The 10,585-nt window shown below is 41.1% G+C and overlaps 1 long non-coding RNA gene across 2 annotated transcripts in view; it reads left to right on the forward strand.

Moving 5' to 3' along the window:
- LOC117801497 overlaps positions 1-10,081 on the forward strand; it is a 42,616-nt gene extending 32,535 nt beyond the window's left edge. Inside the window, exons 7-8 of one of the 2 annotated variants that reach the window (XR_004624076.1) lie at positions 5,417-5,511; positions 9,360-10,081. This is a non-coding gene — a long non-coding RNA (uncharacterized LOC117801497). Of the gene's footprint in view, positions 1-5,416; positions 5,512-6,324; positions 6,437-9,359 lie in introns of those variants that run through there. The other variant, XR_004624077.1, reaches the window with a different exon arrangement.
- The last annotated feature ends 504 nt before the right edge of the window (positions 10,082-10,585 follow it).

The following is a 10,585-nucleotide window of genomic DNA, read 5'->3' on the forward strand; positions in this document are numbered from 1 at the left end:
CAGGAATCAAATAAATAGTATCAGTGCACAACTCTATAGTTAATAGAGATAAACAGGTTCATTTTCTGGAAATAAGTAGTCTGTATAGTTACCAAAATGTCCTGGCTCATGCTATTCCTTTCTTTGGATTCAAGGCTATTCTTTCCACTTGCATAACTGTCATAGTGAGAAACAAGGCTCTTTCAGATCTCTGTATGGCTTATTCCTAAAGTCATTTTCCAGTAGCAGTGTGATGACTCATCCATAAGCAATGACCTTGTAAGAGTTATCTAAAGGGAGCTGTAGAAATTTTATTTAAATTTATAAAAACATCAAGAAGTCCATGTATAACTCAAAGCAACCTTGGTTTTCAGCTTGCTGCCAAAACTAACTTTTCTTCCTTTTTTTTTTAATAGTGGCACTAGCTAAAATTAAGAATAATAATATGAACAGAAAAGTATCTTCAAATATCCACTGAAGAAAAATTATATTCTGTCACCAACCAGAGCCTCCAAATAATCTGAAATATATTTCTGTATTTAATTTTTAGTAAAGGTCATTTATTCTATTAACAGAGACTTGTGAAGAAAAATAATGTAGGGGATATTCTTGGGCTCCTAATTCACCAGTTTATATTTTTAAATCTGGTTCTTCCCCTAATTAACTGCATGATTTTGATAAGTCACTCATCCAGTGTCATTGCTTCCAAGGTTCTTTCTAATGCTAAATCTATGATTCTTCAGTGAAAAAAGCACCTGGAATTATGGTCAATTTCAGCTAGTAAAGAAGTTGGAGGAGAGAAGGAAAGCTTTCTGACGAACAATCAATAACTTTTAAAAGCTTAAAACATCCTATTCCCTAAGCACCCAGGTTAATTATATTTTATTAGAGAAGCTAGTTAAAAATAACATACCAAACCTGCAACATTTCAGTATTTTAATGATCCTATATGATGGTGCACTGGGTTCCGTTTTTATGCCATATCACAAAAGTGGGCATCTGTTGTAGATGAGTAAGTCCTTTCACAGAAAATACAGAGGATCTCAGCAATGTGGCCAATGACCCGGAACAGCACGGCAGATGCGTTCCTTGCAGAAGATGTAAATTGTTGCCTAATGTTTCAGTTTGTATATTAGTCTTAAAGACTGACGCAGTGAAACATATGCATGCTAACAGCCTTGGGATATAAATAAATGCCGTTATAAATTACAGAAAGATCAAATTCTTGCGTGCAGTTGGAAATCGTTGTGTCATGAAGCAGTTCTCTCTCAGATCCACTCCATGAGAGTCCCCAGATATCCTCCATTCATTTGCTCCCGAAATTTCACTACTGCCTCAGTGGAATGTCAGGCTGCTGGTACCACTGTCTTGTGTCCCAACAGCTGAGGCCATCTCAGACTCCCGTGAGTCCCTGGACCCTGAGTCCCACTCTTCCACATTTAGACTCTGACAGTGTGACCAGATTGAAACTATGGTGTGTCAAGTGAACTCATGTTGCTAATGACCCTCATGGTATCTCAACCTGGTAACGTGATTCCACAGAAGAAAGTGTGGAGACAAAGCCAGCTCAACTGAAAAGCTAACCTAATGTATCAATAATTTCCTAATTTGGACAGGAATTGTGACAGACCTAATCTGTGCAAAAAGTAATGAGACATTTTAAATGATTTTTAAAGATTATTTTCAAGATTATTCTCACTGCTTGATAGCATTCTTTCCTTCCCTGCATTCTCTGTATCTTGAAATCTCTTTCTCTTTTCTCTTTTCAGTATGAAGGGAATTCCTCCCCCCTCCATATGCGCCTAGCACAAGGGTGATGGTTACTCTCCACTCAAGCCAGCCAGCAAATTTAAAATGTACGGCATAGGTGAGAACACCCGCTGTTCCTCCTGGTAACCATCACCCATGTAAGATTTTAGTTTGCTTCCCCTCTCCTCCAGTATTGCTGTCACTGTTCTGGGGGACCTCACAAAAATTCATTCCTCAACCCCTTGGGCTCTGTGTCCCAACTTCTCCTGCATTTCATTTATCTCCCATGTCAGCGATGCTTCCCCATGCTCACATTCTCCGACTTGTAATTACCAATAACTGTGCCTTCTCCAAAGTCTTCATTTCAACTGCCCCCTGCCCCCAACTAACCAGTATTTCTTGTCTTCCCAACTGACTTCTAGTTTGTCAATTGGAACATTTCTTCAAACTCACTGGGCCTTCGATCCATCTGTTCATTAGTGACTTCCCTCCCACGAGGTCATTATTTTCCTTCTCACCCAGCTTAGATTTCCTATGCTTTTGTGTGCTCCTTGCTCTTGTCTACTGACTTTGCCTCTGCAGCTTTCAAGCCTGATGAAGTTTAACTCTTCAGCTGCTTCCTACTTGTGTCTGCGTGGGTGCACATAGCTGGAGAAAAAACACATAGGCGTTGATACATTGCTGGTCACAGATCCCACGTAAGCCCCAACATTACGAGGCAGCCCTACCCTGTTGCCCTAATCAGTTCACAGTGCCCTCCACCCCCACCCTCCAAATGGTCAAGAAGATAATTTCAGCTCTTCTCAAAATTCCTAAACTAATGCTTTTACTCTTTTTTTTTTTTAAGATTTTATTTATTTATTCGACAGGGATAGAGACAGCCAGCGAGGGAACCCAAGCAGGGGGAGTGGGAGAGGAAGAAGCAGGCTCATAGCGGAGGAGCCTGATGTGGTCCCATAACGCTGGGATCACTCCCTGAGCCGAAGGCAGACGCTTAACCGCTGTGCCACCCAGGCGCCCCGCTTTTACTCTTTTTTAAGGCAAACCCACTTGTATTATCAGACAAAACACAAGTTGGAAGATAAAATTATCAACGATTACAGACTGTGACAGGAGAGCATTGTGCCAAATACGGGGCACTTCTGAACATGGGCCCTGGGTGACTGGAGTGACTGCAGCCCCCGAAGCCACCCCGCTGGCCTTCACACCACAGGACGGACATGAGGGCCTAGATCCCCGGCAGGAGGTGGCAGTGTCCATGCCGTCCGTTTGTTCGGGTTCTGCGTGTTGGGACACAGTGCAATTTACATGAGCCCAGTTAAAGGTATTTGCAGATAATATGATGTAGTTGTAACTAAATTAATCATCTCAAACAGACGACTGGTAGTTTAAGGTGATACTGACAGTGCAAGCTTGGGAAAGGGGAGGGAGGCAGAAAATGGCAGAGCCTAGCCCACAAGTATCAACTAATGAGATCTCATAAGCTAATAATCAAAATTTCAAAAATAATAAGAGAATGATTTTAAATATTCATTTCTATCTACCTTATAAATTCTGTTGTTAATCATGAACTGTCACCTAAGTGTATTCTGTGCCTTTACCAATTAAATAATGATAGTACAGGATGTATAGATCTCTATTGAAATTGTTTGCTCGATTTTTAATTTATACACATCTGTGATCTCTTTATTTCATTGATATCTATAACTAGATGGGATTATAGATGAGATGAGAACATACAGGAAAGCCTACCCTAGAAAACTGGCATTTTTACATGTTAACACTTGAGTCAACAACCTCCATGATGTAATGTTATGCTTACTGCATATTAAGGTGTCCATGGTACCATGGACACATGTGTGAATGAATGCTTCACCTGGTAAGCAATTTCTCTCTGGAACATCTCTGCCAAGTACCAACTTATTTATACTTGAACACCTTGATTAATGGTAAGCTTACTACCTCTGAAGATAGGCTCATTGTTAAAATGTTACAACACATGCACACCACAGAAATGGGAGAGAAAAAATAATTTGTATATCATTTTCCTCCCAAAAGGCGTTGAGCGGTTAGCTCAAATAAGTCAATATCCTCCCTCTGCAGGCTTATTTAGCGGAATCCCTAGCGCGCTTACCGTCATAAGAGCAGAGGCAGGAAGGCATTGAGCACAAGCAGGGGAAAGGATAGAGTTGCATTCCAACACACCAGGGTAATGATTGATCAATAGATCGACAAACAACCCTGACCAGTGTGCATATATGTGGTTTTATTAATTTAAAAAATTTGAATGTGCAGTGATCTATGTCTTCATGCAATAAGCTGTCCTGGTCACCACAGACCTGCTCCCTAACGATGTCCAGGATGACTTGCCTAGGACAGATGCTATTGATACATCATTTCTGAAGGATTCCTGGCATAGGACCATGAAAGGTCTTCTGGAACCTGCCTAGAAGAGCAGTGGCTTAGCTGTAGGAAGTCCTAGGCAGCCTCCATGATGAGTTTCTGAGGTGTCAGTGTGCAAAGAGCCGCAGGAACCTATACAAGAACCATCCCTTGGCCTGGCACAGACAGTGAGGACAAATCTAGCTGGATGGGCTGGAGGAAGGGTTTCTTCTGTGACTGTTTGCTTTAGAGTTCAGAATGTCAAGTTTAACAAAAGCAAGTCTTTTTGAAAATCATCCATAATTCCTTTCAGTCATAATGTATCATTTGAAAACCCAACCTTTTCTTGCCAGGATTTATCCTAATTATAAAATAATCCCTGTTCTTATGATGCCTTCCTGTCAGTATACCAGTTTCATAGGTGAAGACAGTCTGGTTCTGCTCCTCAGCAGCCCCAGGCTGGGTAGTCATTGCATCCTACAGTTGAGGGAACCACTGAGTAGGACTTAGGACTCCAAGCCAGGAGGAGGACTTCTGTGTTAGCAGATTTACCTCTCATAAATGCAATCCTCTTATGTCCTGGGCAATATGAAAGCTACTAGTACAATGAATGTTTGTAGTAATTTACATGAAAACAGGTACCATGCCTTTCTCTCAGGATACTCTTGTCTAATTTTACTCACATGTGGGTGCCATTGATTTGTATTTTTAAAGCTGTAATTTTTCTTGGAGTTAAAAATACATCCTGTTAAATGAACTGAGGCCATTTTTCTTTTGGGAAAATGCAGTTATTGTTTAGTATTGGGGTGGTGTTGCTTTAATAATCGTGTTCATTTTTGCTTTTTCCCTTATAGCAGCAGGAAAAGGATTAAATTCAGTTATCACAGAGATGTAAATCAGAGTAGCAGTTATCAATTTTTTTTGTCTCTCCATCTTTCCCAGAAGGTGATACTGTTTTCCTACATTGTACACATCTCCCCCACATTCTTTTTGAAAAGTTAACATACGTGTCCTTATATCTTTTTTTTTTTGAAAGGGGGAGGGAAGAATTCCTGAAAACAAACCTATGGGTGATGCAAATTCTTTTAGTTTTTCTTAACTGGTGGTCACACAGACTTCCGGCTGTGGTTCTGCCTAAAGGAAGTGAAACTCTTTCTCTTAATAAACACTCTGTTCTTCATCTCCCTTCCCGCCCCCCACACCATGTGAGGATTGAAATAGTTGGGATTCATTGAAAGGTAGCAAGGAAGTTTTCACAAGGCATCTGGTAACCCTGTCCTTACTCTGAGATGTTTTTCAAATCTAGATTTGGCCAAATAGAAGAAAAGTAGAGTCAGATTCCAGCTGTCCGTTAATTTCATCCTAAGGTCCTTCCTGGCTACTCTGCACACTGATTTACAAGTAAGTAAGCAACCAATAAGAGAACAAAAATTGCATTTCCAAGCACAGACTATATTCACATCTGAAGAAGTGACTGAGTTGTGTGAAGAGTATTTCAAATCTCAAAATAACAGAAGGGAATGTATAAAACTCAACCCTTCCCCAAATCCCTAAGGTTGGTGGCAACTTTGCCTATGGTGTAACCAAGGTACCTTGAGCCCTGTTAGCCTGCACTCTGTCATGGGGTTACAACTGGGAGGTAGAGTTCAGGCAGACAGAGGATCACAATATTTTAAAACTGGCTCATAACCCATCTCCTAAGGACACTCAGCTAGGGTATCTGGTCTCTGGAAGAAGGCATGGCCTTCGAAGCAACTCTGGAATTTACACCTCAGCTTTCCCATTTTATTAGCACTGTGACCTTAGTCCATTTACCTTAGCCTTGGTTTCTTCATCTGTAAAATGGGAGTCATAAAGCTTACCTTAGAGAGTTTCAGTAATTACATTTTTCTTTTGATACATACATTATGTCTCCTCTATAGCTTAGTGAGTGGAAATAACATGTTTAAAGAGATATGAACAGAATCAAGAAGGCAGAAAGCATATGTGGTGGGAAGGGATAGAGTTGCATTCTATCCAATAAATCGCTATTCCAGGTATTACCCATTCAGGGTGTTTAGTAAGAGTTAGTTTCTATATAGATAATCTGACTAGACTAACCAAGTAAATAAAGTTGCAACATAATTACTAGTTGTGGTTGATTCTGTTGAAGTTGCTAAAATGTAGGGCTAGAATATTTCTTAAAGAACAACTAATTCAAACTTTATTTGACAGGTGGAACAAAGCAATGGGCAAGCATGAAGAGTGACTTTCACGGGGCTCACAGCTCCTAAAGGGCATCTCCAACTCTAGATCCCAGATGTCCTGATGCTAAAGTCACTCTTTCCCCCACTACACCATGCCTCTGAGAACATGGAGAAAACAGTCTACACTCATTAAATACTGTTTTTAGAATTATGGCCTTTTATGGTGCTGGCAGCCACACCACAATTTAAGGAAAACATCAAATTGTCTCTAATCTTCAAATACATGTGTCCACATGAAAATCCCCATGAGTTGTGCTGTCTTAATTTCTGACACTAGGTTTTCTAATTCCTGCTAGGGTGTATTTATTGGTTTGTCTCTTCAAAGGACAAACCCTTTTCCAGCAGTTTATTTTCCTAAGTCTCAATTCCCATCTCCTACGTTACCTTCTCCTGGATATAAAGAAGGTACATGGTTTTCTTTTTAAATGTGGTGCCTTTGGCCACAGGCCTTCCAACGCCAAATCATTACCTAGCAGCTGCTGTGAGCCTCTTAGAGGCAGATTGATCAATTCGAGTCTGGGGTAATTATGAGTTACTTTTATCCCCACGTCAACCTTTTTCCTCCTCCATTGCTCCAGCCCTCCAGCCTCAAACTCAATGGATTTGCCTTCACAACCTCCATCAAATAGCTGCCCTTTCCTTTTTGATGTGTTTAATTTTTTCACTCAAATGACTAGGTAAAAAGCCCTGTGAATGGTTCTCAAAAAGTTCCAGCCCAACTTCCTGTGAGCTTCCTTTAATCACACATCCTCTGGACTCATTAAATCTTATCTGTGACAAAAGACGTTGCGTGACATTTCCTCTCCAGCTGAGGCTTTGCCCTAAGACAGTCCAAAGAACGAACACTTTTGAGTCTGGGCCAAGCTGCAGACCCGGTAGCCTTCACAGCCAGGGTGAGACAGAGAGCTGGTGAGTCCTGGGGTCACCAGGGCTTTGTGCAGCAGGAAGCTGGGCTTCTGTGCTGACACGGACTCAGGATTTATAAGGTGGGAAGGCTGAGCCGGAGCTGTGTGGAGGACACAGATTTGTCTCAAGTACTTCAGGAGCTGGGCTCTTCCTCAGGTAGCCTCCGCTGACATATGAGTGTGCTTGGAAACTGTGACCATGTGAGGCATTGCTAAACTCAGGCCAGTGAGTGGCGGCCAGCTTTACACCCATCCGTCTCTCTTCATACACATGGACATGCTTCCTTCTCAAATGGATTTTGACACATGTTAGAAAACGAATGGGTAGAGGAAACGACTCTCAGATTTATTGAGTAACCATTGTCCAGACTGCAAGGTTTTAGTGTTTTCCTTGACCCACGCCCACCCTGTACATCTGTGCCTCGGGGATTGGTACCATGACATGGCTACTTTTTAACATGAGGCAGTTTTATGCAGTATAGGGTCTAGTTCACTGTATCCATGGGGGGAAAGTCAAATAGTGATCAGAAAGTATTTTGCTTGATAGGAGCATTCTGGTCTGCATGGTAACTAAATTTAATCTGATTTTATCTGAAATGACTCTAGCAAGATTCACCAGTTTGTATGAGATAAGTATGTGGCTCTTTCTTCTGATAGTTAAGACCTATGTGGGAGTGAGTGGAAAGTTCCCCTTTCCCCTTCTCTCTGTTAGAGATACATTATTTTCCATAAAGATAGTACAACTATAGAGTGAATGTTCCTGGATATTATGGATCCAGAATATAGAATACCCAGGAAATTATAAACCTCTATCTGAGAAGTACAGGCTACTAGCTTATTTGAAACTTAACATTTTGTTTTAATGGTTACTATTAAGCATACCCATGGCTATAATAACAGTAAAGTTGTTTTCTCTAAAACAGAGAAATATTCTGAACAAAACAGAGATGACATCTTAGTCCTTAAATCCCAGATAGTGACTTATTCTTTAAGATTTTATTTATTTATTTGAGAGAGAAAAAGAGGAAGAGAAAGCATGGACGGGGGAGGGGTAGAGGGAGAAGCAGTCTCCCCACTGAGCAGGGAGGCCCACACTGGACTCCATCCCAGGACCCTGGGATCATGACCTGAGCCGAAGGAAGACTCTTAACTGACTGAGCTACCCAGGGGCCCCACAGACAGTGACATATATGCACATATATTTGCCCACTAAGACTCTTTGATCAGAATAGTGCCTCCCAGACAATGAGAAAGTCTATAAATTTAATGGAATCTTGTGTTATTTCTGATGTGACTCCTTTTTCTGAAGAAGTGGGTATAGGAAAGAGCCAGGGAGTAAAAAACATTGACTGAAAAGGCTGGAGTCATGCTGATAAGTTTTTCACAGAAACCACAAAGAGGTCTGCCAGGTTGAGGTAAAAAATCAGAAATAAAAAGGAGAGGGATTGTCAGGTCGCACAGCTGCTAAGTCTAGTATATGTGAGCACAGTGGACATTTGGCTGCCCCTATCAGCACCAACTTTTGTCCAGCCTCTCTTGATTCTTGAAATGTGGATCCAGGTAGCTCCAAGGCGCTGAGTGCACTTCTGCTCCAGAGGAGTGTCATCTGATAGACTAAACCAATGAGAGCGTTCTTTCTTAGGTTGTAGTGACTGAACCAATACTGGGCAGGTGACCTCAACTGTCCCAGAACGTTTCCTTGAAATGCTGAGTCAAGGATAATCTTTTTCCACTGCAGACACAAACAATAAAGAAATAGCTCAGGGAGCTATTGGCAGCATTCTCAGGACCATAAGGTGAGGTCTTGTCTACATAAAATAATACAAGAGAATTGGAGCTGGAAAAGAGGAAGGAAAAAAAAAAAACAACCCTGAATATCTGTTATTATTTTAAACTGCTAGATTGAGTATCGCTTGAAAATAGCCCCATCTGAGACTTTTTGAGCCCATGAATCAATAAATACCATTCTTGCTCTTGCCAGTTTTAGCTAGGTTTTCTGATTCCTGCAGTGGAAGGCATCCTAACAAACGATTAAGTCTGTATAATTACCCACATCCCGACTCTGACTTCTTCCTTCATCACTGTCTTGACCTCACAGAGATAGCCAGCTGCCAGAATCCAGTATCTGGTTAGGATCCTTGACATCGGTGCTCCATGGAGAACGGAATGCCCGGCCGGAGAGCATGTCGGCTCTGTACAGAATCTGCTGCTGCAGAGACAGCAGGGATGTCAATATACTGCTGCCCCTGGGGCTGGACAGACTGATGGGCCCATCTGTAGGGCAGGAGCAGCCAGAACAGAAAACTGAACAAGAAGCTAATGAAGAGTTGGAGGAGAACCAGGAAACAGAGGACTTGGAATTAACAGGAATTTCTAAAGAGAACAGCAAGTCCAACTACTCCGTAGGGAGAGTTTACTGGAGACTTTGTGAAGAACAGTCCAACTTCCCAAGGAAAGAGTATGTCCATACCTCAAAGAAATCACAAAGAAATCAAAGAAATCTGTCCACACTGGGACCTCCATCTGCCCCCGTCTCACAGGGGTCCAACAATACGTGGGAAGTCTGGAGAGTTTCGTGTGCCCCCTCCTGGCATATGGGAGGGAGAGAAAGATCCAACCAGAGAGGTGTGTGAGCCCCGTATGTAGGCTTGCTGAAACTTTGAGCTCTTGTCTTCCTCCCTCCCTAGGAGGTGCCCCAGATATCTCCCATTCTCTATCCCCATAAAACAAAGGCACAGAAATGACTCAATTCTGAAGTACTATTGTCTAGATCAGTATAGCGTGACTTCAAGTTTTCAGAAAATTCAACAGTTTGCTCAGTTTATTTTTCCAGAGAGAAACTTGACTCTCTTTCTAAAGAAAAAAAAAAATATTTGCTGATCTTAGGACATAAGAAAGATAGTACTTTTTAAACTTTCTGAAGTGAAGTATGTATGGAACCACTAAAAGAATAGGAATGGGCTGTATAATGAAAAGCTAGTGGAGGGAAAAAAGAATGACAGAGAAAACCTGATCAGTTTAATCAAAGGCAGGAAAAGAGAAAAAAGCAAAGAAAACCAAAGGCACAAAATAAATGAAAGTAATTATATCAGTAACTATAATAATCATGAGTGAATTCAAATCACTAAACTGATTGTAAAAGTTTCAGCCACAAACTACTTAGAAAAAAGAGATTTAAAATATGAGAAAGAAAAATTGAAAGTAGAGAAAGAAAGAAAAGACATACCAGACAATTACTAAGAAATACTAATATCAAGATAGACTTTAAGGAAGAAACATTATCAAGGGTAGAGAGGCTTGTTACATAATCATAAATGAAACAAG

The sequence above is a fragment of the Ailuropoda melanoleuca genome, chromosome 3 (genome assembly GCF_002007445.2).
Source record: "Ailuropoda melanoleuca isolate Jingjing chromosome 3, ASM200744v2, whole genome shotgun sequence".
Lineage (NCBI taxonomy): Eukaryota > Metazoa > Chordata > Mammalia > Carnivora > Ursidae > Ailuropoda > Ailuropoda melanoleuca.